General features: G+C 46.3%; 1 long non-coding RNA gene across 1 annotated transcript in view; it reads left to right on the top strand.

Annotated features, from left to right (window-relative positions):
• The window catches only part of LOC111090070, a 38577-nt gene extending 15784 nt beyond the window's left edge, over positions 1-22793 (top strand). The window contains exon 3 of the long non-coding RNA XR_005370727.1: positions 21239-22793. This is a non-coding gene — a long non-coding RNA (uncharacterized LOC111090070). The remainder of the gene's footprint in view (positions 1-21238) is intronic.
• The last annotated feature ends 5148 nt before the right edge of the window (positions 22794-27941 follow it).

The raw sequence follows: 27941 nt of genomic DNA, 5'->3' as shown, positions 1-27941 counted from the left end.
CCTGCCCTGGAACGCCTCCCATCCTACAGAGAGCTGCACAAACAGATGGATAAACGCCCAAGCCTTCACCTGGCCCCGCACACCCTCCTGGCTCCTCTGCCCTGTGCTTTGGGAGGCTAAATGAGCTTATTAGGCCCCTGCAGGGCAAAGGGCTTCCTGCACACTCATCAGATAGCAGCCTTTGCGGGAGTCAGCTTCCCAAGCAGGGGATGTGTCCCTGGCCTACTGGCCCTTTCCTCTTCCTTTGTTAGTTTAAATCTTTCCATGCAGCAGACCTTTTTTTTTTTTTTTTTTTTTTTTTAGATTTTGTTTTTCCTTTTTGTGGAGACCAGTCAGCAGGTCCTGCTTTCAGCAAAACTGTGAAGTAGGCAAAGTCCCCTGGGCTTCCCCTCAACTTCCTGCTCAGAGTTGTCCGGGTCACCCCGGGCTCCCTGAGGCCACGGTCCCGGCCTTCACCCAGCGCCTGCCTGGTTGGGACGTCGGGTCCTGAGAGCGTCCTGACTCTGGGTGAGGATGCTCCGCCATTGATTAATGCTCTGGTGTGAGTTGCTGGGTGTCCACGCCACCACATTTGGTATTTATATCATCAGAGTGAATGCGGATTCGCTCAACTCCTGCGAACCTTTCTTGTTTCCTCTTTCCCTCGACGCTGGAGTCTGCCATTCCCACCGGGGTCACCTGCGACCGGGGACCCGGCGGGGCGAGCGCTCCCGGCCCTGCTGCAGGTCGCGCTGGGTGGGCTTGCGGTGGCCGCAAGGGTCAAGGGTCCCCTGCCCCTCTGCGGCCGGTTTCCCGCAAGCGTTCGGACGTGTGGGTGCAGGTGACACGAAGCGTCCCAGCTTCTGGCTCCTGGAGGGTGGCCGCCTCGGCGCCGAAGGGCACCCACCCGGTGCGGCCACGGCGGGTCCTGCGCGGGCGGCCTGGGGCTTCGCCCTGCGGGTCCCGGAGACCCCTGGGCCTCTCCAAGGCCTCTGAGCGGGCGGGTCCTTGGCATCCCCGTGGCCACGCCCGCTACCTGGAATGCCCCTCCCTCTGCTTCCCAGGGTTCATTTTCCTCCTCATCGCGCATCCGGATGTCGCCTCACCGGGGAGCCACCAGCCAGCCCGATAGTCACTCGTGTTACTCCCCGCACAGTAGCAGGGCCGTGTCCTCCCCTCAACGCAACCCAAGGTCCCCGGAAGCACTTTCCACGGGCGTCTCCCGGGCCTGGAACGGGCGTGTGATGCGCAGCAGACAGCCCGATTGCGAATCAATGTGCTGGGCACGCACCACACCATGTAATGCGCTCAAAGTTCGCAGGAGGAACTACTGTCAGTCATTCTCTGTATTTTGTAAATAATCAGAAGACAGAGGCAAGCCGAGTTCTTTAAGGCCCGCTGCATAAGCCCTGCGCCCCTGTGCGAAATGCAAATACACAGCCCCCTTGTTAACAAAACAGGTAAGGGGCTCCCGGGGGTGGGGGGTGGGGGGGCTCGGCGGTGGAGGGTCTGCCTTTGGCTCAGGGAGTGACCCCGGGGCCCTGGGATCGAGTCCTGCATCGGGGTCCTCGCAGGGAGCCTGCTTCTCCGCCTGCTTGTGTCTCTGCCTCTCTCTCTGTGTATCTCAGGAATAAATACATAAACTCTTAAAAAAAAAACAATTAAGAATTTCAAGACAGAGGCAGTAGGGCGGATGGAAGGGTGTGCAGAACTAGGAACCTTGAACAGGGCGGTGACATATTACAGAAGGTAAGTCTCAGGGAAAAGGCGGAATGTGGGACGGATTTCCCGGAGGCCGGGAGTTTGCCGCGTGGTTACCCGGGACGTTCCAGGCGAGGAGCAGGGATGCAGGGATGCAGGGATGCAGGGATGCAGGGATGCCAGCGGCCGTCGGGGTGGGGGGGATGGAATGGGAAACGGGAGCCAGAAGGGAAGTGTTCAGCGAGGATTCTGGGTGCCATAGGAGGACTTGAGTGGAGGAAAGCCAGACTCTGCCTTCCTGAGGGAGACATCCCCGCCGCAGCGGGAGGAGGCCCCAGGAGGAGCCCGGACACTGCCCCGCAGGCTGAGAGACAGGCCAGGCCAGCGACCGTGGGGGCCTGAGCCTCCGTGGGAGCCGCGGAGGTGCGCGAAGGAGTTGGCTTCCTGCGATAGTCCCAGTGAGGGGCCCCCAACTTGGAGAAAGTGAGGATGGGGGTGCCCCCGACAGAGAGGAGTCAAGGATGACGCCCACGGTTTGGGCCCAAGTAGCTCAAAGAATGAAGTTGCCTGGCGGGAGGGCGGAAGCCCAGCAGGCTGTGGGGGGCACCGAGGAATTCAGTCTTGGATAGGATTCATGTGACATGTCTGGATACCCGCTCGGAGCCGTCCGCTTGGAGCTGTCCCGGTGTCGTTGAACAAGCCAGCCCAGAGCCAGGGGGTCCTGGCAGAGTATGCCTGTGAGGTTCATCAACGCCGCGGCTCCTATTGGAAGCCCTGGGACAGGGACTATCCCCACGGGAGGGGATGCTGAGGGCACAGCAGCCTGAGTCCTGACCATACGGGGGCAGGCGCCGGCCGGGGAGCCATGCTCACCTGTGTGGGGTGGTGGGGCAGGTGCAGCGCCGTGGGGATGGACAGGCCTCTGGACTCAGTGTGGTAGCCCTAGGGGAAGCTGATGAGAGCCATTCCAGCAGGGAGGTAGGAAAGAACACCTCAGTGGGAGTTGGCTTGAGAAGGAATGAGGGGGAGGAGAATGGGACTACAAGGATTTGTCTTTCCTCTGGTTCTGTGCAAGTAAAGAGCAGAGAAACAGGCTGGAACTGGCAGGAGTGGGAGGGGGTGTTTGCAAATGAGTCAAGAAAGACATTTAAAACATGAGAGGAACAGGCATCTTTATGTGCTGAAGGGAGCATTCCAAAAAATAGGGAAAAAAATGGATGATGAGCACAATCAATGTGCATATTAAAAACTCTCCTTATGTCTGTCATGCTAATGAATCACCAGTCTGGAGGTGGGAAGCGGTGCTTCACCTGTGGCCTGCAGGCAGATGTTTTGAGGCTTTCACATGTTAACCAGCTTTCCCCAGTGCTCCTATTCTAGACAGAACGGAGATAAGTTGTAACCAGGCCCCACGATGACGATGACGGTCAAAGCTAACATGTGGCTACCCACACACCGGCCGTGTTGTTCATCTGGGGTAATTTAACGTGTAGTCAGGCAGTCGGTGCCTGGACACTGAAGACCCAGGCCCCAGCTACGCCCCTGCTCTCCCTCTGACATCCCCAACTCCTTGTGCTCCCCACGGAGGCCCAGCCCCAACCAGTTCCCAGGGGCTCCAGCGGCCCCCGCCCATGGGTTCCCTCGGCCCTGCAGGATCCACGTCCTCCTTCGGGGGGACCCAACCGCACCTCCTGCACCTCCCGCACCAGCGGGCACCTGCGGCTCTGTCTGTCGCAGTGACCCCGTGTGGACACAGCAGCAGTGATGGTCCCTGCCACAGTGAGGGGTCTGTGCACCTGCCCATTGGCCTCTGGGTTCGGGTGGCACAATCCCCGAGGTTTGTAGACTCTCAGGGGCCAGGCTGCAGTGGAATCTCAGAGAAACACATGATAGATTTCATGTCAAACAAGGTTCTTGGGGCCTTGAGAAGCGGTTTGAGAAAGTAAATGGTTGCCTCCAGCCTGTGAGCAGCTCTCGCTGGTTACATTTAGGGAAGTGAAAGCAGCACTTCTGACCTTGTACAAGGTTCTCCTTCTGCCACCATCCAGGAGGATTTTCAGGCACAATCAAGGTAAAATGGAACTTTGGATCTTTGGTACTTTTGGTTCATGTGCATTTCTGGTTGCTGATATGTGACACTTCTCGGGTTCAGAAAGGCCGTGTCATTGAGGTGAGTTTGTGTGTCTGTTCCGGGGGGTAAAATAATTTATTTTTCCCCTACAATCCCAAGCCAATTAAAGTAGGAGGAGAGGTGGGTATGGAGGCAAGAGGGCTGTGGAGAAAAAGACGGGGGGTGGTGAGGGCAAAGGGCACGACTGAGGTCTGATATGTCACAGAGTAACCACCACGAGACCTCATTATAGTCTTCCTACCCACGATGCACTCTTCTCTGCATTGACATAAGTTACCCCGCACATCTGCCCCATCTCGGGAGGTAGGGACTAGTTCTGCTCTTCGTTTATCAGTGAGGAAACTAAGGCATCATTTACTCACGGGCCACTGACAGTTCCTGAGGTTCAAATCTAGGCAGTCAAGCTGAAGACTCTGAATACTTAAACTTTCCTTCTGCTGCCTCTCGGACATCCACAGGATTGGGAGGACAGGAGAGCACAGTTCACTGGTAGCCAACCGTAACAGTATATAACTCAGAAAACTTTAGTAGCAAAAAAAGAAAACCCAAGTCAAAAGGGCTGACGCCCAAAGGAAATTGATTGGTTCAAAACAGATGAAAAGTCCAGTGATAGGTCTGGCATCAGGCATGGCTTGATCTAGGATTCAAATGATGTCCCCAGGATCCATGTCTTAGCTCTGGGTTCTGCAGATTGGTGTTATTCTCAGACTGTTTACTGGTCCCAGTATTCCAGGAACACTTCCTCCGTATAACCAATCAATGGGGGATCTTTTCCCCAGAATTCCAGCAAAATTGGCTTTGTGCATCACTGACTCTGATTAAAGTAAATGCCCAGATGGGCTTCCTGTTGACTAAATCCAGCGTCTCCTTCTGTGTAAGACTAGACTACATTTCTCAGGCTCTCTTATGGTTAGATGTGGCCATGTGACCCATCCTGGCTGATAAATCTGAGTAGAGGTGAGATGATCCTGAGGCATCCTTTTCTTTCTGGCTGGCAGGAGTGGAGACAGCCCCGGGAGTGATGTCGAAGCCATGTATATTGACGGCTGGATCCACCAAAGAGAAAAAGCCTGGGTCTCTGAATCACTGTATAGGGGACAACTCACCTTCCAGTTAGGACTCGATTCATGTGGGCAAGAAATAAACCCCTATTACATTAAAACCATGGGGATTTTAGTGTTTAGTTTCTAGCTTCATTTTTAATGTTTTGGTTTTGGTTTTTTATTTTGTTTTGTTTTATGAAACAGCTTGCCGGTGTGGCTAGAGTAATGGAACACACATAAACCAATTGGGGTCCATCCCCGGGACAAGGAAAGGGGCTCTCCACTAAGTCACATAGCTGAGAACAGGGATGAGGTGGTTTCTTGGAGGAGCTTCAGTTATTGGTACTAGAAGCTGATGGGGATGCTAAATGATGAGCCATAAGGGCAAACTGGGGCCAGGAGGCTGGTGCCAGATCTCTCACCTAGGATATGTGGGTGTGGTACCCAGCAGCCTTCTGAGACAGCTGGTCTACCCCTGGGAGGCCCTGCTTCAGCTCCTCAGCCATCCTGTCTTGCCAGCACCTAGCGTAAGACTTCTTAGCACAGGATACCTGCTGAGCTCTGTGGGCAAAGGCAGATCGAGGATGAGCCTGGGCCTTCACAGAGCCTGTGCCCTCTTGGGGAAAGGCAGGCATTCACATTTATGCTAGGAATTTTGATGGAAGTTTTAGCAAAAGATTGTGTTCATATAAGCCAACCAAAGCCCCAGCCATATCTAACCTCAAGTTTTATTTAGTTTTTGTTGTGAAAATGACTGTGCTTGTTGATCTCTCTGAGGGTTGAGATCTGTTTTTCTTTCTTTTTAAAGGTTTATTTATTTGAGAGAGAGTGAGTATGAGACTGAGAGAGCATGAGTACGGGGAGGGATACAAGGAGAAGCAGACTCCCTGTGGAGCAGGGAGCCTAAGGTGGAACTCAACCCCAGGACCCCGGGATCATGACCTGAACCGAAGGCGGGTGCTTCACTGACTGAGCCCCCTGGGCGCCTGAGGTCTATTGCTTCTTATCACAAGACTGGGAATCAAATGCATTCTTTTCCTTTGCTACGGTGAGAGGCAAATGCACCATTTTGGAGTCTGCCCCTTTTAATTCTCTGTTCTTTATATTATCTCAATGTAAACTTAATGTATCTTCCACCGTCACCAGCTTCCTCTCTCCTTCTCCTGCTTGAATAGGACAGAGGATGGGATGCTTGGAGCCAACTGGCAGGAACCCAGGACTGTTGTGTCTGATTTACAAGTGATATTTATGTCCTATTCATTCCCAACAATGGCACAAGCCATTCCCCAGGACAATAATAGAGCTGACACATCAATATGGAGTGGTTGTGACTTCATGAAGACCTTTGAGAGGTTGGGGCCAACAATAAATCAGCTGCTTCCTAACTATTCATACATTCAGTTCATTTTTTTCGATACATGTTTACTGATGACCTACTATGTGCCAGAGGCTCTTCTAGGCGCATTGTCTTCTTTCTGGCCCAGGGGTCAGCAAAGTATTTTCTTTTTAAGATTTTGTTTTTAAATGACCTCTACACCCAGTGTAGAACTTGAACTCACAACCCCGAGATGAAGAGTTGCATGCTGCACCTATTAAGCCAGCCAGGAGCGCCAGCAAACTTTCTCTGTAAAGGGCCAGGGAATAAATATTTTAGGTTTTGTAGGTCCTAAGTCCTGTTGGGCAGCTAGTACCCTCCGCCACTGTGATGCAAAAGCCACCACAGACAATGTGTAAACTGAGTGGAGTTTATTGTGTTTCAGATAAAACTTTATTCACCAAAGCAGACAGTGGGCTTGGATTTGCCCTGTGGGGCCTCATTTATTGATCCCTATTCTAACCTAATTCTAATCACATTTCAGCCCTATCCTTTATGAGATTTTGTCTTCCTTTTCCTCCCAGAATAGCGGAGCAGGAAAGCCAGGAGCACATCCCTGGATCAAGTCAACTGAGATCTGATTCCAAAAGCTCTGCAGTCTCTCATTCAGTAACCATCATAACAACAACAGTACTATCAGCAGTAGTGACCATTATACAGCTGTTACTGTGCCAATCAGTGCTTATAACCACTTTTCAAAGAGTAACTCATTTTCTCTGATTAGAGAAATGGATTGGCCCTGATAAAGAGGAGGGAACGAAGGTAGACATATGTGTATATATATATATGCAAACGCTTGCTTTCAGCTATTGTTTTTTAGTATCACATGTATTTGGTGAGATAAGTAATACCTAGTATTCCCTGGGTTCTTACAAGGTGCCCGATGTTGGGTGGGGTGCTGTTCATGCCTCATCCCACTCAGCCTCCCTGTAGCCCTCTGGGGAAGGTACGATTTTTTACATAAAATGGATTTTTTATATCCATCTTCTAGCTGAGGAACTTGGAGCTTCAAGTGGGTCAATGACTTGTCCCATCAAGCAAGTGTGGACTTGGGACTTGTTCATGCCTCCAAAGCGTATCTCTAAACGGCTTTGCCATAAGAACTTGCTCATGTTAGAGGAGGATTAATAAAATCCACCAGATAAGAGTGTGGGTTTCACTGTGATTGTCTTTTATTTTTAATTATTTTAATTCCTGTACCGGGGTGAGCTTCTTGGACTGCAGGCCGTGAGGTGGCCAGGTGTCTGGTGCTGTGGCATTCTGGTGACTGCCCTTTGCGAGCACAGTGCCTTAGAGGCCTCATTAAATCAACAGGACAATGGGACGCATTGAGACACAAGTGCAGCTGCTCCGCGGAGGAATGTGGTCTGGGGCTTGATCAGGGGAGTGGGCGGTGGGTGTGCTAGGCAGAGGGCACTGGGCCTTCCCTCCGCGGACAGCTGACAGCCTCCCTGTGAGCTGGGAAGAGTGGTCTCACCCACAGAGTAGATCTCGAAAGCTGCCTCTTTTACTGTCTTTTTGTTGTGTGGCTCAAAAGAGCCTCTCAGCTGGGGTGATTGCTGTGGACAAAAGGGAATCTCCCTAAGTGGGGCTGAGCAGGCCGCCTGGCCAGCCCTACTCAACTCAGGGGCCTCTACTGAGCATGGATGTGGAGTAGGAATTGGAGTGCTTGGGTATCCTGGACATTTCACACAAAGGTTCTCCTGGGTCATGCACCTGTCTTGAGGAAACACCAAGCCTCCAAGTAAGTAGGTTGCTTGGTGGCTGCCTGGCCTCCTCCGGGTGCAGCATGCCCTTGGTGTTATGTGGAAAGAGAGGTTTCTCTGTTTCTCTCAACTCAAAGTTATAGAAATGACTCAAATGACTCTTTTCTAGATGCAGGAGCTCAGATTATTGGAGAGATAGTGGAAATTATAATGATTAGGTTTCAGAAAATCTGAACTTTAGATTCAGTTCGGTCCCTAAAACACTATGTAACCTTGGATTGGTCTTCTCAGCCATTTAGATCCTAGCACCTTAATCTGTTAAATAATGGGGTTGACATAGACTACTTTAAAAATCCCTTTATAAATGTGATGTCTGCATATCAATGACCTTAGAAAAAAATTTAAATTGTTTTAGATATTGCTAGAGAGAAATCATAATGTGAGAGGAAAATAAAAGTATATCTTATACCTATAGCAAGATCTGTGGATTGAGACTGGTCATAAATCTTGGGGTGGAAATGGAAATATGAAAGAATGAAAGCCAGTTTTTTAGTATAAGTATGTCCCCAGTACAGCATAGGAAAAAAAGATATGGGGGTGCCTGGGTGGCACAGTCGGTTAAGGATCTGACTTTTGGTTTCAGCTCAGGTCATGATCTTAGGGTCATGAGATAGAGCACTGTGTCGAGCCCCATGTCAGGGTCTGTGCTCAGCAGGAAGTCTGCCTGAGATTCTCTTTCCCTCTCCCTCCTGCTCACAAGCACTCTCTCTCTCTCTCTCTCATAAATAAATAAATAAAATCTTAAAAAATGATTTGCTGTTTATCTGAAATTTAAATTTAATTGGGTGTAACTGGGAGTCCTGTACTTTTATTCGCTAAAGCTGGCTACCCTATCAGGAAGAAAAATTATAATATTCTTAATCGAAGGAAAGAGAAGGAAAGGGTCACAGAGACACAAAAGAAACAGGCCCATTACACAGGGAAGCTGGCTGTAGATCCTTCAAGGAGCATGTGTTATGAGGTAGCAGTCTGGAGGAGAGACTGTCACTTGGTCCCCGTTCTTTACCTCTTCTTTTATCCATGACTTTTGTAATGCAACTTTGTAGAACCCTCCCTGCTTGACCTTGAGCTCTGGCATAGGTTTGGCTCTTGCAAATGTGATGCCAGCAGAGACTTGAAATTGTCTCAAGTAATGAGATTTGATCTTCTGATCCACTGCCACAGCCCTGAGAATGTGCCAGGCACAGCCTGCTGAAGAATGAGGGACAAGTGGAGCAGAGCTAAGTTATCCCAATAGCCTTAGCCGCAACCAGTCTACATCAGCTGACAGGAGGCTGGACTATCAGATGCTCAAATGAGCCGAGACAAGATAGCGGAACCCCCAAGCCAAATCCCAGCTGAGCTCAAATGTGTCAGCAGCAAATGCCCATTGTTATATGACAACGAGGTTTTGTGGTTATTTGCTATGACATGGACTCTGGGAACTTGACTTCTGTGATAGCTCTTCACTGTCAAGCACGTGCCTAGTACAACTGGGACCTCCCTCCAAGGCAATTCTAGAGCTTTCTAGGATGGATTGTAATTGGCTCTAGCAACTATGGGAACTGACAAGGGAACCAGAGAACTCTGGGACACACTCCTGGGACTGGACCAGAGCCAGATAGACTTGAGGCTGCGGCCCCAGAGATGTGCCCATCGGCAAGTCAATCCTCTGTTGGACACAGGGCAGTGCTCTGCGACTGGAAAGAACATGAATGCTGATCAGGAGCACACAGCCGATGCAGGAGAAGTTGAATTAGCCTGCTAAGTCTTAGAAGAGATGGTGGGAAAATCCATTGATCAAGCAAATCCATGTGTATTGCTTGTTGTAGTAAAGGACACCGCTCGGTTGACAGTCTTAATAACATCAGAGACAGGAGGCGCTGCCTCAAGGCAAGAGATTTAAGGTGTTTGGAGGTCTGACATGTGGGTCTTTCAGAGCAGGGTGCACGTGGGTGCACCTGGAGATTCAGTGGTGTAGGATGGGTGCACACAGCAGGGTGAGGTTCAGAAGTGAGCTTTGGGGAGTAAGCAGTGTTTTGATGACCCTGGCTGGGAATTCTGAGAAAGGGCCTATCTCTTGTTAAGTAGTCTATTGTTCGGATAAATGGATTTTCAGAAAGTTCCTGGAACAAACAACTGAGTTGTTTGGATCTTCATCTTCCAGGACTAGAAATTTCTGAAATAGTAAAGTCGTGTTGATACCAAGTGTGGCAGGGCTGAGTCACGCTGCCAGAGACCATCAGCTATGTTGTGGTGGACGCTTTCTATTCTCTAGAGTCAGTCAAACCCACGTCCCCACTGAATGGGCTGGGAAGTTACGAGACTTCTCTTAATGTCCTCCCTGCACTGGTACAGTGAGGATCGTGATAGTTCCTTTGGGGAAGTGTTGTTGTGAAGACCAAAGGCGCGGAAGCAGGGGATGTGCTTACACAATGCCAGGTTTGCAGGAAATGCTCGCTAAACGGAGACCATTTCCAGATTGCAACCACCAGAGAATCAAATGACTTTAGCAACAGCTCTGAGGTGTAAGGTTTTGATTAATCCAACTGCTGGAGTGAGAAAGGAAGAGAATGTAACAGCTCTGCCCAGAACACATACCTTGGCATCAGCAATTGAGTTTAATGTGTGAGACACCTGGATAGACTGAGAAGGTGAAAATTAAAATGACGTATATACAATTTCATGAAAAGAAACTTTTAGTATAATAAATCATTTCTGTAAAGCTTGACTCAGAGATCTCCTACAGTAGAATATACAATAATTGTTTACTTTAGAATTTCTAGAAGGAATACAGTCCATTGACTCATTTTGGACTTCTGATGGTGAAAACCATAAGATAACAAATCTGTGGTGTTTAAGAGTTTATTTTTTTTTTACTTAATTATATTCTTCATTTTATTTTATTTATTTATTTTTTATTGGTGTTCAATTTACCAATGTACAGAATAACCCCCAGTGCCCGTCACCCAATCACTCCCACCCCCCGCCCTCCTCCCCTTCTACCACCTCTAGTTCATTTCCCAGAGTTAGCAGTCTTTACGTTCTGTCTCCCTTTCTGATATTTCCCACACATTTCTTCTCCCTTCCCTTATATTCCCTTTCACTATTATTTATATTCCCCACATGAATGAGAACATAATAATGTTTGTCCTTCTCCGACTGACTTACTTCACTCAGCATAATACCCTCCAGTTCCATCCACATTGAAGCAAATGGTGGGTATTTGTCGTTTCTAATGGCTGAGTAATATTCCATTGTATACATAAACCACATCTTCTTTATCCATTCATCTTTCGATGGACACCGAGGCTCCTTCCACAATTGGCTATTGTGGCCATTGCTGCTATAAACATTGGGGTGCAGGTGTCCCGGTGTTTCATTGCATCTGTATCTTTGGGGTAAATCCCCAGCAGTGCAATTGCTGGGTCGTAGGGCAGGTCTATTTTTAACTCTTTGAGGAACCTCCACACAGTTTTCCAGAGTGGCTGCACCAGTTCACATTCCCACCAACAGTGTAAGAGGGTTCCCTTTTCTCCGCATCCTCTCCAACATTTGTTGTTTCCTGCCTTGTTAATTTGCCCCATTCTCACTGGTATGAAGTGGTATCTCATTGTGGTTTTGATTTGTATTTCCCTGATGGCAAGTGATGCAGAGCATTTTCTCATATGCATGTTGGCCATGTCTATGTCTTCCTCTGTGAGATTTCTGTTCATGTCTTTTGCCCATTTCATGATTGGATTGTTTGTTTCTTTGGTGTTGAGTTTAATAAGTTCTTTATAGATCTTGGAAACTAGCCCTTTATCTGATATGTCATTTGCAAATATCTTCTCCCATTCTGTAGGTTGTCTTTTAGTTTTGTTGACTGTATCCTTTGCTGTGCAAAAGCTTCTTATCTTGATGAAGTCCCAATAGTTCATTTTTGCTTTTGTTTCTTTTTGCCTTCGTGGATGTATCTTGCAAGAAGTTACTGTGGCCGAGTTCAAAAAGGGTGTTGCCTGTGTTCTTCTCTAGGATTTTGATGGAATCTTGTCTCACATTTAGATCTTTCATCCATTTTGAGTTTATCTTTGTGTATGGTGCAAGAGAGTGGTCTAGTTTCATTCTTCTGCATGTGGATGTCCAATTTTCCCAGCACCATTTATTGAAGAGACTGTCTTTCTTCCAATGGATAGTCTTTCCTCCTTTATCGAATATTAGTTGACCATAGAGTTCAGGGTCCACTTCTGGGTTCTCTATTCTGTTCCATTGATCTATGTGTCTGTTTTTGTGCCAGTACCACACTGTCTTGATGACCACAGCTTTGTAGTACAACCTGAAATCTGGCATTGTGATGCCCCCAGATATGGTTTTCTTTTTTAAAATTCCCCTGGCTATTCGGGGTCTTTTCTGATTCCACACAAATCTTAAAATAATTTGTTCTAACTCTCTGAAGAAAGTCCATGGTATTTTGATAGGGATTGCATTAAACGTGTACATTGCCCTGGGTAACATTGACATTTTCACAATATTAATTCTGCCAATCCATGAGCATGGAATATTTTTCCATCTCTTTGTGTCTTCCTCAATTTCTTTCAGAAGTGTTCTATAGTTTTGAGGGTATAGATCCTTTACCTCTTTGGTTAGGTTTCTTCCTAGGTATCTTATGCTTTTGGGTGCAATTGTAAATGGGATTGACTCCTTAATTTCTCTTTCTTCAGTCTCATTGTTAGTGTATAGAAATGCCACTGATTTCTGGACATTGATTTTGTATCCTGCCACGCTACCGAATTGCTGTATGAGTTCTAGCAATCTTAAGGTGGAGTCTTTTGGGTTTTCTATGTAGAGTATCATGTCATCGGCGAAGAGGGAGAGTTTGACTTCTTCTTTGCCAATTTGAATGCCTTTAATGTCTTTTTGTTGTCTGATTGCTGAGGCTAGGACTTCCAGTACTATGTTGAATAGCAGTGGTGAGAGTGGACATCCCTGTCTTGCTCCTGATCTTAGGGGAAAGGCTCCCAGTGCTTCCCCATTGAGAATGATATTTGCTGTGGGCTTTTCGTAGATGGCTTTTAAGATGTTGAGGAATGTTCCCTCTATCCCTACACTCTGAAGAGTTTTGATCAGAAATGGATGCTGTATTTTGTCAAATGCTTTCTCTGCATCTAATGAGAGGATCATATGGTTCTTGGTTTTTCTCTTGCTGATATGATGAATCACATTGATTGTTTTACGAGTGTTGAACCAGCCTTGTGTCCCGGGGAAAAATCTTACTTGGTCATGGTGAATAATTTTCTTAATGTATTGTTGGATCCTATTGGCCAGTATCTTGTTGAGAATTTTTGCATCCATGTTCATCAGGGATATTGGTCTGTAATTCTCCTTTTTGGTGGGGTCTTTGTCTGGTTTTGGAATTAAGGTGATGCTGGCCTCATAGAACGAATTTGGAAGTACTCCATCTCTTTCTATCTTTCCAAACAGCTTTAGGAGAATAGGTACGGTTTCTTCTTTAAATGTTTGATAAAATTCCCCTGGGAAGCCATCTGGCCCTGGACTCTTGTGTCTTGGGAGGTTTTTGATGACTGCTTCATTTCCTCCCTGGTTATTGGCCTGTTCAGGTTTTCTATTTCTTCCTGTTCCAGTTTTGGTAGTTTGTGGCTTTCCAGGAATGCGTCCATTTCTTCTAGATTGCCTAATTTATTGGCATATAGCTGTTCATAATATGTTTTTAAAATCGTTTGTATTTCCTTGGTGTTGGTAGTGATCTCTCCTTTCTCATTCATGATTTTATTAATTTGAGTCTTCTCTCTCTTCTTTTTAATAAGGCTGGCTAATGGTTTATCTATCTTATTAATTCTTTCAAAGAACCAACTCCTGGTTCTGTTGATATGTTCCACAGTTCTTCTGGTCTCGATTTCGTTGACTTCTGCTCGAATCTTTATTAACTCTCTTCTTCTCCTGGGTGTAGAATCTATTTGCTGTTTTTTCTCTAGCTCCTTAATGTGTAAGGTTAGCTTTTGTATTTGAGTTCTTTCCAGTTTTTGAATGGATGCTTGTATTGCGATGTATTTCCCCCTTAGGACTGCTTTTGCTGCATCCCAAAGATTTTGAACGGTTGTATCTTCATTCTCATTAGTTTCCATGAATCTTTTTAATTCTTCCTTAATTTCCTGGTTGATCCTTTCATCTTTTAGCAGGATGGTCCTTAACCTCCATGTGTTTGAGGTCCTTCCAAACTTCTTGTTGTGATTTAGTTCTAATTTCAAGGCATTATGGTCTGAGAATATGCAGGGGACGATCCCAATCTTTTGGTATCGGTTCAGACCCGATTTGTGACCCAGTATGTGGTCTATTCTGGAGAAAGTTCCATGTGCACTTGAGAAGAATGTGTATTCAGTTGAGTTTGGATGTAAAGTTCTGTAGATATCTGTGAAATCCATCTGGTCCAGTGTATCATTCAAAGCTCTCGTTTCTTTGGAGATGTTGTGCTTTGAAGACCTAATCGAGTATAGAAAGAGCTAGATTGAAGTCACCAAGTATAAGTGTATTATTATCTAAGTATTTCTTCACTTTGGTTAATAATTGATTTATATATTTGGCAGCTCCCACATTCGGGGCATATATATTGAGGATTGTTAAGTCCTCTTGTTGGATAGATCCTTTAAGTATGATATAGTGTCCCTCTTCATCTCTCACTACAGTCTTCGGGGTAAATTTTAGTTTATCTGATATAAGGATGGCTACCCCTGCTTTCTTTTGAGGACCATTCGAATGGTAAGTGGTTCTCCAACCTTTTATTTTCAGGTTGTAGGTGTCCTTCTGTCTAAAATGAGTCTCTTGTAGACAGCAAATAGATGGGTCCTGCTTTTTTATCCAGTCTGAAACCCTGCGCCTTTTGATGGGATCATTAAGCCCATTCACATTCAGAGTTACTATTGAGAGATATGAGTTTAGTGTCATCATGATATCTATTCAGTCCTTGTTTTTGTGGATTGTTCCACTGAACTTCTTCTTAAAGGGGAATTTTAAGAGTCCTCCTTAAAATTTCTTGCAGAGCTGGTTTGGAGGTCACATATTCTTTCAGTTGCTACCTGTCTTGGAAGCTCTTTATCTCTCCTTCCATTTTGAATGAGAGCCTTGCTGGATAAAGTATTCTTGGTTGCATGTTCTTCTCATTTAGGACCCTGAATATATTCTGCCAGCCCTTTTTGGCCTGCCAGGTCTCTGTGGAGAGGTCTGCTGTTACCCTAATACTCCTCCCCATAAAAGTCAGGGATTTCTTGTCTCTTGCTGCTTTAAGGATCTTCTCTTTATCTTTGGAATTTGCAAGCTTCACTATTAAATGTCGAGGTGTTGAACGGTTTTTATTGATTTTAGGGGGGGATCTCTATTTCATGGATCTGAATGCCTGTTTCCCTTCCCAGATTAGGAAAGTTTTCAGCTAGAATTTGTTCAAATACATATTCTGGCCCTCTGTCCCTTTCGGCGCCCTCGGGAACCCCAATTAAACGTAAGTTTTTCTTCCTCAGGCTGTCGTTTATTTCCCTTAATCTATCTTCATGGTCTTTTAATTGTTTGTCTCTTTTTTCCTCAGTTTACCTCTTTGCCTTCAACTATCTTCTATGTCACTCACTCGTTCTTCCAACTCGTTAACCCTCGTCGTTAGGACTTCTAGTTTGGATTGCATCTCATTCAATTGATTTTTAATTTTGCCTGATTAGCTCTAAATTCTGCAGTCATGAAGTCTCTTGAGTCCTTTATGCTTTTTTCTAGAGCCACCAGTAGCTGTATAATAGTGCTTCTGAATTGGCTTTCTGACATTGAATTGCAATCCAGATTTTGTAACTCTGTGGGAGAGAGGACTGTTTCTGATTCTTTCTTTTGAGGTGAGGTTTTCCTTCTAGTCATTTTGCTCAGTGCAGAGTGGCCAAAAGCTAGTTGTCTTGGGAAAAGGAGAAAAAGAGGAGAGAAAGAAGGAAAGAGAAGAGAAAGATGAAAAAAAAAGGAAGAGAAAAACAAAAAAAAAAAAAAAAGAAGAAGAAAAAGAGAAAGAAAATAAAGGAAAAAAAAGGGGGTGGGGGAAGGAAACAAATCAAAAAGCAAAACAAAACAAAACTAAACAACAACAAAAAAAAGAAAGAAAGAAAGAAAGAAAAAGAAAGAAAGAAAGAGAAAAAAAGAACCACGGGGGAGTATCTTCTGATTCTGTATACTTTGAGTCCCTTGACTTCCTCTAGAACTTGTCCGTCTAGCTGGTCTTCAGGGGGAGGGGCCTGTTGTGCTGATTTTCAGGTGTTAGCATTTGGGGGAGCTGCTCTGCCCCCTGCCTGGTGCAGGGCTCAGTGGGGGTTGTTTACCCCGTGAGGCCCCAGGAGGAACAGCCCCAGTGGCGGGGCCAGCTCTGGAGCCCTGGATTCAGCCCCGCAGTAGCTCCGGAGCTCTCCGTCTGCAGGGCCTGGGGGCTCTGGGGCGGGGCTGCTGATCTGCTCAGCTCGGGGCAGGAGCGTCCTTGCTGTCCTGGGCCCTCCCTGCCTCTGCCTGTCCCGGGGGGAGGCCGGATTCTGGGCTGTGTCCCGGCGCCCTGTGCTCCGGACCCTGCGCTGTTGGATTCGGGCTCCCGGCCGCGCAGCCCCCTCCGCGAAGCCGCCCCCGAGCCCCTCCGAGCTGCTCCTGGAACCGCGCCGCCCCCTCCGCACGGAGCCGCTTCCTCCGCCCGAGCCCCTCCGAGCTGCTCCGGGTCCCCCCCGTGCGCGCTGCAGCCCTTAGGGAGCTCGGCGCACTCTCCCGGGGCGCAGGTCCCTGTTAGTGTCCCAGGGAGCCCGAGGGCATCCCCGCCCTCCTGGGTCCTGCTCCACCTCCCTGCGAGCCCCTTTCCGCCCGGGAAGGTTGGTGCAGCTCCTGCTTCTCCGGGACGGGGCTCTCCTGTCCTGGGGACACTCGCCCCGGCCTCAGCCGGGCTCCTCGCGGGGCCCCTCCCCCTTGGACGCCTTTTGTTCCTTTAATTCTTTCCCCCGTCTTCCTACCTTGATAGAAGCGCTAACTCTTCTCACTGTAGCATTCCAGCTGTTCTCTCTTTAATTCTCAGGCCGAATTCATAGATTTTCAGGATAATTTGAAGGTTTTCTAGGTAATTTGGTGGAGACAGGTGATTTGGGGACCCTACTCTTCCGCCATCTTCAGGATGTTCCCTGTTTAAGAGCTTATATGTGTGGTAATTTGTTTGAGGTGAGAAGATACTAAGATGGAGGATCCATATTTTTAAAAAGTATAAATAGGTCCTGAGACTAAAACATTTGAAAAGTATAGCCCTAGAGGATCTAGATAAACACTATACGAATGAAAAAGAAATAGGGAGAAAGGCAAAGATGCAGCTGGGGGCCATGGCTCAAGAGCGCCAAGGGCCCTGTATTTCATTTTTCAAAAGTGTGGATGTGGTTACTTGTCTGCTTTGTTTGTTTTAAAATTGTATTTATTTTAGATAATCTCTACACTCAACATGGGGCTTGAACTCACAATCCCGAGATCAAGAGTCACATGCTCCTCCAACTGGGCAGCCAGAAGCCCCTGTCTGTTGTTTTGATTTTTGTTTTAAGCAGGGCAGCACTTTTTTTTAAACCAAAAGGGAGCTCAACAGATAAAATCCACAGAGCTGGCACTGCTTTGGTTTAAGTAAGAAGGGCAGGAGCCCCTCACCATTCCACAGACGCTTAAAAGTTCCCTTGAAGTGCAGTGTGAAGACTCCTGCTTTAGGCCAGGGTCTCTGGATCTTAAGTCACGGTAGCATTTTCCCCCCATGGATCACCTTGGGGGAGGAAGGATTCAAAGGTGATAAAGAATGGAGATCTGTGTCTTTTGCCCATTTCATAGACATGGCCAACAGGCACATGAGAAAATGCTCCACATCACTTGCCATCAGGGAAATACAAATCAAAACCACAATGAGATACCACCTCACACCAGTGAGAATGGGGATAATTAACAAGGCAGGAAACAACAAATTTTGGAGAGGATGTGGAGAAAAGGGAACCCTCTTACACTGTTGGGAATATGAACTGGTGCAGCCACTCAGGAAAACTGTGTGGAGGTTCCTCAAAGAGTTAAAAATAGACCTGCCCTATGACCCAGCAATTGCACTGCTGGGGATTTACCCCAAAGATACAGATGCAGTGAAATGCCAGGAAACCTGCACCCCGATGTTTCTAGCAGCAATGTCCATAATAGCCAAACTGTGGAAGGAGCCTCGGTGCCCATCGAAAGATGAATGGATAAAGAAGATGTGGTTTATGTACACAATGGAATATTCCTCAGCCATTAGAAACGACAAATACCCACCATTTGCTTCGATGTGGATGAAACTGGAGGGTATTATGCTGAATGAAATAAGTCAATCGGAGAAGGACAAACATTATATGGTCTCATTCATTTGGGGAATATAAAAAATAGTGAAAGGGAATAAAGGGGAAAGGAGAAAATGTGAGTGGGAAATATCAGAGAGGGAGACAGAACATGAGAGACTCCTAACTCTGGGAAACGAACAAGGGGTGGTAGAAAGGGAGGTGGGCGGGGGGTGGGGGTGACTGGGTGAGGGGCACTGAGGGGGGCACTTGATGGGATGAGCACTGGGTGTTATTCTATATGTTGGCAAATTGAACACCAATAAAAAATAAATAAAAAAAAAAAAGAATAGAGATTTGCAGAAAGACAGGATGGGGGTAGGGCCTGACTTAAAGAAATGAAGGTTGGCTTGAAAATGAGGTGACTGAATTGAGAAGTATTTTAGGTTGAAACTCAGTCATATCTGTTGTTGAATGAACACTGTGGGTGAGGAGGGAGGGTAACTCATGCCACCCCCCCGATTTCTGTCTTAGAGGACTAAATGACAGTGACTAACATAGGGCTTTTGAGCCTACTGTTCCTTTTGCCTTGAGTGCTCCCATTTTCCAAACAGATAAAGAAGAAGCCTCTGATAAAGTAAGACTCACAACTCACCTTGTGGAGGATGGTGTGATGGTTAATTTTATGCATTAACCTGACTGGGCTGAGAGGTGCCCCCCAGTTGGTAACACATTGTTACTGGGTGTCTCTGTGAGGGTGTTTCTGGAAGACATTAGCATTTGAAACTGTAGACTGATGAGGGCTCTTCCTCACCAGTGTGGATGGGTATCACCCAGTCCACTGGAGACTAAGTCCACCCAGTCTCCAGTCCACTGGAGAGTATGAAGGTACAAGAGGGGTGAACTTGGTCTCTCCTTGAGCTGGGACACCCATATTCTCATGCCTTTGAACACAGTCCTGCCGGCTCTTGGTTCTTTAGACTCAGACTTAGACCATTGGCATTCTTGGCTCTTTGGCCTTCAGGTTTTGGCAGGACCTACACAGACATCTTTCCTGGGCCTCCAGCTGCAGTTGATGGGACTTCTAAGCCTCACAACCACACGAGCCAGTCCCTCCTAATAATTCTCTTTCCCTGTGTCTCTACGTGTCCTCTTGGTTCTGTCTCCCTGGAGATCCCTGACTAATGTATATAGTTGTCCAGGTTCTTACCCTGTGGAGGCCGAGAAAATTAAGGCCATTCCACTTTAAGTTCAGCGTTATCACAAGTACAGCCATCCCAGTCCCCTGTGAATAAGAGCTGAACATTACCTTACTTCAGTTACAGGAAGAAAACAGCTTACAGCTTAACGTCCTAGAAAGCCCCATATTAGAATAAAAACAGAGCCCGAGCCAAGGGCAGGAAGCCCCTATTAGAATGAGAACAGAGCTCAATGCCCTTGAAGGCCCCATATCAAAATGTAAACAGAACTTGAGAAATTCTCGCCCCCCCTCCTGGAGGTCCCCTAGACCAGCCCTTAAAACGAAGCTGAAACCCACCTCGGGGTCCAAGTCCCTGCTCTGCTGTGTGGGGTATACTTGGACCCAAGCTCGAGCTTGTAAATAAACCCTCGTGTGTTTGCATCGGTGTCGGCTCCTCGGGTGGTTTCGGATTTGTGATCTTGGGCACAACAACCCTAGTCATTATGACTCAGCCCTGAACTTCAGGCTGTGAGAGTTCAGCGTCGAAAGGGTAATAGCTGGGCAGGAGTAACAAAACCATAATGTTGGTATTATTTTTGAGTGTTTATAATGTTCCTGACTATAAGGAATCAAGGAAGGTCTAAATATCCCCATTCAGAGATGAAACTGAATTTTTGAGGGGCCAGGTATCCCTCCTGTTGGGAACTTGATATGGGATACAGTCAGGTTTTGAACCCAGGGCTGTAGGACTCTAGAGCTCGGTTCTTCCCACCAGCACAGGCTGTATCTCAAGGCAAAACCCCCAACTTTGTTAGGTTGTGTCTCTCAGCAGCAATTGCAGGTTGCTGGAGCCCCACCCACGTCCCTGGGCCTCCCTACATTGGTGCAGAGGCCTAACTTCCAGCTGCTCTTCCTGCATTGCTTTCCCGAAGGCTGCTCCATGGCACACAGAACAGACGAGAAGTGTGGAGATCGAGGGCAGGGGGCGAGGACGAGTGAACTTGGGGGAGGAAGGGGTGCTAATCCACACACCTCCATAGATTTCAGCCAGGGCCAGCAAGACTTGGTGTGTGAACACCCTAGCTCTCTGGGGGTGTAAATCCAAGACTCGCGTTCCGCAGTAACAGGGCTTTTAAAGCCTCCTTGTGCGTATGAACACTTATGGTTTTGTTCAAAATCCTATTCTGACTCAAGTAGTTTCCAGGCGGGACCTGAGACCGGATGTCTCTAACCGGATCCCAGGCAGTGCCAGTGGCTATGACCTTGAAAAGCACCCAGCATTTCCTCACTGGCCTCCCAGATCTTACTTTCCTGGTTCCCACAGGGTATTTCCCACTGTCCTAAATGTACCTGAGTCCTGGCCTCAGGGCTGCTGTCTGGAGAACTCAAACTAGGGTAACACTTTATGGAGTTTGCTTAGTTATTGACCTTCCATCAGGCGGAAGCTCCTAAGGTGCATTTAGCTGAGTAGCACAGAACTTATTTGCAACTCTTGGGCCCCAGGCCAGATTTCGGCTTGCCCTCCCCTCCCCATCACTCCTCCCTCCCTTTCCTTTCAAGGCCTTACTTGATGTTTATTTTAGCCAAAGTCATCTGCATCAGAGGTGGGTGAGTCACAGCACCTGGCCTGGGTAAGTTCGAGGTATTTTGGAGCCCAAAATACCTGGGCCGTATATGTATTGCCCACAGTTGCTTTGGGAGCTACCTCCACCTAAGACAGAGATCATATGGCCTACAAAGTAAAAAGTGTTTTCTCTCTTGTCCTTTACAGGAAGTTTGCTGATGGCCAGAACGTCATAAAAACAGGTGATTTGCTCCATTCCATTTCTCAATCCTCCTCTCACCCAACCTGGAATAGCTTCTTCCTGAAGGCTTTGCTGCCTACCAGCCTCAGGTTGGTGTTAGGGGAAGAGCACTGGACTAGGAGTCAGGAGCCTCCTGGTCTGAGTCCTGGGTTGTCACCTTCCACCCGGAGGATGATGGGAAAATCAGCTCTCTAGAGCTCCGTGTCTCCTCTGTGAGATGAAGGGCCACCCCAGATGGGAGTTGTAGGAACTTGCCGAATCAAAAGAACCACCTAGGCACTTCCTAGAAACAGGTTCTCGGGCTCCCATCTTGACCGTAATGAGCAAGTGGGGCCAGGGTGGGGCCTGCGAATCTGCACATTTGCCAAGCAAGCCCGAGAGCTTAGGAACCACTGATCTAAACCATTTCCAATGAACTTCTGGTACTAAAATGTCATGTGGCTATAAATAATGTTAGTGAAATGGACCTCCTCTGTGGATATACATATTTGTGCATGAATATTTTTATTTGTGCTGTGTTGCTGGTGAAGGAGCTGATCTTATGATTGTCTCTTTGAATCTTTCAGAAGGGGTGTGGGACGTCCCTTGAGGTTACAGGTTTTCCTTGTAGACTGTGTTGCTTGAAGAAGCCTTTTATTTGTTTTAAGGACTACAGTACTATTTATACCATACCTGGGGGAGGATGGATAACTAACCGAAGCTTGAGAGTCTTACTCTTTCTTGTATTATCCAAATGTTCATTTCTGTGTTCAGAACGAATGAGAAGAGATAGGAATAGATTAGGGTTCTCCACCAGGGGTGGTCTGTGCCACCCAGCATCTAGTAGGTAGAGGCTGTGGAACACCCTACAGTGCACAGCACAGCACCTACAACAGAAGTACCCAGCCCTGAATAGCAACAGCCCTGAGGTTGAGAAACACTGGATTAGACCTGGCTACTCATTAACAACATTTTTGAGGGTGTGAGTGGACTTAGAGGACTGTACTGAGTGCCCAGTATTCCTACTTCCAGCACTGTCTCTTCTGTGAAGACTTCCCAGACTTCACGGAACTCCCAGAGAGGCAGCTCGTTTTCACCTTTCTCCTGCAACTACCAATCACACCCTGTGGCAAATGTTCATTTGTCTTCTCTCCTCTATTATTCAACTTCTCCAAAAACAAAGGACGAATAGGATCTCTATAGACATGTAGAAAGAGAATTATGATGAAGGATTGCCTCATGTGATTATGGAGGCTGAGAAGTCCCACGATCTCTGTTTGCGAGCTGGAGACCCAGGAAATCCAGCAGTGTAAGCCTAGTTCAAAAATGTCAGAGGTAAGGAAGAAATAGATTCCTACATTCTTGAGAAGAGGAGCTATTTGATGGAAAAAAATGAAGCTATAGCAGCTCATTTCATACCAAAATAAGTTCATAGATGTTAGCATTTAAATATAAAAATCCAAAATCATAAGTGAAAGAGAAAAATGTACATAAATAGTTAAGTGATTCTAGAGAGTGGATTTCCTTTTATTAAAAAAAAGATTTATTTGTTTTTTTGTTTGTTTATTTATTTATTTCAGAGAGAGAGAGAGAGCACGTGTGCACAAGGGCACGTGCGTGAGTGGAGGGAGGGGCAAAGGGAGAGACTCTTTAAGCAGACTCCCCACTGAACACCAAGCCTAATGCAGGGCTTGATCTCATGACCTTGAGATAATGACCCCAGCTGAAACCAAGAATCAGACACTCATCCGACTGAGCCGCCCCTAGAGAATGGATTTCTATGAACAAAAAAAGGTGAAAGAAATATTAATAAAACTGAGGACAGTTGTCATAAATATTAAGGACAAAAATTGAATAACAAATATAATAAGCACTTATATCCAAAATATGTTATCACGACATTAATATCACATTAATAAGAAAGCACAGCCTAATATGAGGTGAAGAACAGAATTTGCAACCATGTTATTTGATAAATATGGTGCTATTTGATAGACACACAGATGTTTAACTTTATTAGCCAGTAAAAAAATATAAATAAAAAGAGATATAATTTCCAACTGTAAAATTTTAGGCAAAGTTTCAATAATAATAATAATTTTAGAGAAGGTATAATATATAGATTATTTATGTATGTATGAACAAGTGTAGAAATAATTGAAATAAAGTAAATCCTTCAAAATATTAATTCTGTATCATCCATGGATGAGATTATAGGTGATTTGAATTTTCTTTCTTAATACATCTTGGGGGGCATTTTGTAACAAGCAAATATTTATTACGTTTATATGTCATACAAGAGTAGTTTTTTAAAAAAGTTCTGATATCATAAAGCCATAGAATTACTAGAATATCATTTCTGAGAAGCACAGGCCATTTTTCAGATGGAAAAACGAGGATCTAGAAAGTGCGTTGCTGTCCCTGTAAAACTGGCTGTCAGCAGCGCTATTAGAGACGGCCTTAAAATGATGAAAGACAAAGAAGAGGTGCTTATTAGGGTCTCACCAGCTGCCTGGACAGCAGCTGAAAACCCAAAGGATTTTATAATTTGCACGGAGGTCACTTGCATGGACATCCCGAGAACTGGAGATTGAATGTTATACTGAGTAACGAAAACAAGACTGTCACTGAGTGAAAACCTGAGTTTTAACATTGACCTGTTATCTCAGAAAAATCCAGTTATGTGCTACTTTCAACTTATTGGTTGATTTGTCTTGTCAATTACCAGGAGTCCCTGCCTCCCTGCCACCCCATCCTCTCTTTCTCTGTGTCTGCCTTCAACAACATCTAAGGAAAGGCCTTTGTCTACCAGGCACTGTACTAGGAACCGGGCAATTTAAAATGAGAGAATAAATAAAAATGCCCCTCCCTGCCCCCGCCCCCACAAAGATGTACGGATTGCATTAGTAATGATTTCCCCGATTTTGCCCTTGCAAGTGGGTAAGTAAGCTATTACCACAGGGGAAGGTTGAGACGCGTGCTTGGGATCTGTTTGTATGCCCTGCCCACAAGATGTTCTGAGAATCTACAATTATTTCAAAATAAAAAGTAAAATGAAACAAAAAAAAAATAAACAACCACATAATTGTTAGAGGCAAACATGTTTTAAAAATGATTAAAGAAAACAATTTAGATGAGACCAATTCCATTTGACACTTCATGAAATGGGCAGTCTCCATTCCCAAGGGTCCAGAGAATTGCAAAATGGGGTGGAAGGTAGGAAGGTTTTTTTTTTTTTTTTTAAAGATTGTATTTATTTGGGATATATATAGAGAGAGTCAGCAAGCATGTTGGGGGGGGTGGGGGGCAGAGGGAGAGGGAGAAGCAGGCTCCCCACTGAGCATGCAGCCTGATGTGGGGCTCCATCCCAGGATCCCTGGCTCAACTGCTGAGCCAGTCAGGCGCCCCAGACAGTTTAACTTCCAGACAGGAAGCTTTTATAGGACAGAGAACGAGCAACAAGGAAATAAGACTAGAGCCGCGTTGGCGGTCGGCTGACCTGATGGAATGTTTCTGGCCACATGGAGACATCAAGGGACATGACAGAGACCTGAGTGTCAGTGTGCCCACATGCCCCCTTGGGCCTGAGCAACTCTAGCTCCGGCCTAGCAGTTTATTCCCACACGCGAGTACAGGTGCACACAACAGGGCAGACACAGGGGCGGATGGACTGTCTCAGCTCCTGTGGCTCTTCTTGGGGCTGTAAATAAGGGACTTGTGAGCCAGCAAAACAGAAGGTGACATCTAATTCATAGACATCTGGGACCGGGATGTGTTTCTGAAGGTCACCAGGCATCTGCGGATCACCAGTGCATTATGGATAGAGGCTAGGGGGCCTGAGACAGGGGGTGATTAATGTTGCAGGACCCTGACATAGTGCTGGCCGAAGTCCCCAGACTTCCAGGTACTGCAGCAGGGACACCCGTAGGGACTCAGGGACTTGGACTCGTCCTCAGGCTCTGGGATGCCCACGGGTCCCCGCCGGCCTCCCAGCCTCTGGAGGCCTGTCCTGGTCCGCTCGCCACCAGATGGCGGTGCGACACAAGCATTCGGTCACAGGCCTGCCCTGGCCTCGCCGGTGACCCAGGAAGCTTTGCCTCTTGTGTTTATCTAGGCACCACAGCGGGCCTGCTGCCCTGACACAGACATAGCACCTACACCATGACACAGGCCAAGAGCTGAAGTCAGAGGAGGATGTCCAGGTGACGCAGCTGTCCCCACCGTGTTCTCTGCCTAGCTGCCAGCCTCCCTCCCGTGGATGTCGCACACTGTGCGTGCGCCGTCAAGACAGTGTGTATCTGTCCCTACGGGGAGTGATGCTGATAATTTCACCTTTGGGGGCTCACTTCCTGCCAAGGCTTATGAGGTGCCCACTGTTTCTGCTCTATCATGGGGCTGATTGGAGGGGCCCCAGCCCGGGCCATTTCCTTGTTGTTTGCGAGCATCAGTTTGAACCACACTAAATGGCTGTTTTTCTTTTTTTTTGTTTACATATATTATCTAGTTTAATCCTCATAATATTATAGATATTATTGTCCCCATTGTAAAGATTCAGAAGTGCAAAATAACATCCCAAAGGATACCCAGTTGGAGGTAGCAGAATTGACTTAATGGCTGTTTTTCTTAGGTAAAAATTGAGCAAATATAGGAAATATCATGTGTGTTACCTTTAGATGCATTCTTTGCATTACCTTCAGCCTGCGTTTTCTTTGGCAGAATTTCTTTAAGCGCTTGTCCGTTTTGGAGGAATTGGTGGACTAAGCTGTGTAATATATAGCTCCTCCCTGGGCTCGTGCTGTCCCTGTCACGACATGTTCAAGGCATAGACTGCGGCACCCTGATGCTGGGGGCTCTCACGCCTTCCCCAGAGCTCCTATATGCCGTAAGAGACCAACGATCCCCTGACAGCCCCCAGGTGAAGGCCTGATGTCAATCCAGATGACTAAAACCTTATTTTTTTTCTCCTCTTATTTTCAGATAAAAAAATGTCACTCGATCATGATATTCCTGTGACTGCAAATTATTTTACCATCCAACTTGCTCATTTTATAAAAGAGGAAATAGGCCAAGGCAAACCTCTTTCTTGGGAGGCAGGTGAAAATTTAGTTTTATACAACCTTGAACCACATAGGACCATGTGCCGCCTCACCAACATACTCTGACTACCCTGAAAATGGGGCAGGGGAGAAAGCTTTAGAAGAATCCTAGGCCCGAATTATCTATGGGACACCTACTTATGTTGTCCCGGGTACAAATCTTATCCTATTGTCCCCAAAGTTCCAGAGACTTTCACTTTGATACTAGGATTAGAGATTTTGTGATGTGATATAAAATTACCTTTTATCATTCCAGCCTCAGGAGAAATTGTGCTTTTCAAGGAAAAGTTCCCTGAGTTCTTTCAGCCCCTGAAGCAGGTCACATATCACCAGGTTATAAACTTCCTGAAGGCAGTGGGTGTGTCTAATTAGTTAAATGTCTCTACTTCCCTCAGTGGCTGGTTCAGTGTCTTACATCTAGAATGTGGTTAATAAGTGCTTACAGAGGTGGATAGAATTTCCATGTAAGACATTTGATTTTGGACAACGGCTTCCTGAATTGAACATTGTTACCTGTAAATGTGTGGTAGGACACGAGGGAGGACTTCTCCTTTCTGAGCTCTACTGTGCTCAGTCCAATGGAACTTTCTGCGATAATGGGAGTGTTCTCTATTTGAGCTGTCTGATGCCTTGGCTGCTAGCCACAAATATCTTTTGAGCACTTGAAATATGGCTAGTGAGATTGAGGAATATAATCTTTAATTTTATTTAGTTAAATTTTAAATTATCATATGTGGTTAGTGGCTACACGTAGGACAGCATAGAAAATCTGGATGGTAAATTATTGAGCTGTAGTCACTTCGAACTTTAACACTTGTCCTTTCTCTTACAATGATCTCCATCAAAACACCTCGCCATTTTGTACCTCCTCATCATCAAATGACTGCCCAATTTTCTCTCTTATCCCTTAAGACTCCAAGGAAATGTTCTTTTTCCTAAGTGCTTATTTTGTTCAAAAGTTCATCATCTAAACAACAACAATTACAAAAAAATCTAAAAGCAACCAAGAAAATAACATTACGTGAAATATAGAATTGATCCTATCAATCTCTTAGGGAAGATGTGTCCTGGGTCCTTCCAGAGGGAGCAGTGACAGGACCATTTTGAAGCTGGAGCTTCCAGCTGAATGAGACTCCAAATATTGGTTTCTCTTTAAGGGAAAATGTGTAATCTGATCTTTTAAAAAATACATCCATATAGTTTCCTTTGACAATGAAAAGGTTAGTATTGAGTCATTATGTGCTTTATTTCCTGGATTCAGTTCCTTGAATATGTAGTTACCTGTTTAACCCCCACTCATTCTACAAGAGGTGACTTCATCATCACCTCCTCAGGATGAGTGTCCTGGTGTCCCTCACTAATCAGATTTCCCTAGGACACTTTCTCTTAGCATCTGGACCCCTCCTCATAGGGTTGTTGTAAGGACAAGTAAAATAATGCACAGCGAGCACCTGGTGATTCAAGCCTGACATACACGCTCCTCGCATACTAGTTGTCCCCTTCCTGTACTGGAGGCACTCTATCCAGATGGACAACCTGAGCCACGGTGAAGTTAATCAATACCGAACCTTGGGTTTAAGAAGCAAGGCAAAAT

This window comes from Canis lupus, chromosome 15 (assembly GCF_011100685.1).
Source record: "Canis lupus familiaris isolate Mischka breed German Shepherd chromosome 15, alternate assembly UU_Cfam_GSD_1.0, whole genome shotgun sequence".
Classification (NCBI taxonomy): Eukaryota; Metazoa; Chordata; class Mammalia; order Carnivora; family Canidae; genus Canis; species Canis lupus.
The sequence above is the reverse complement of the archived record's forward strand: the minus strand, read 5'-3'. Positions and strand labels throughout refer to the sequence as shown.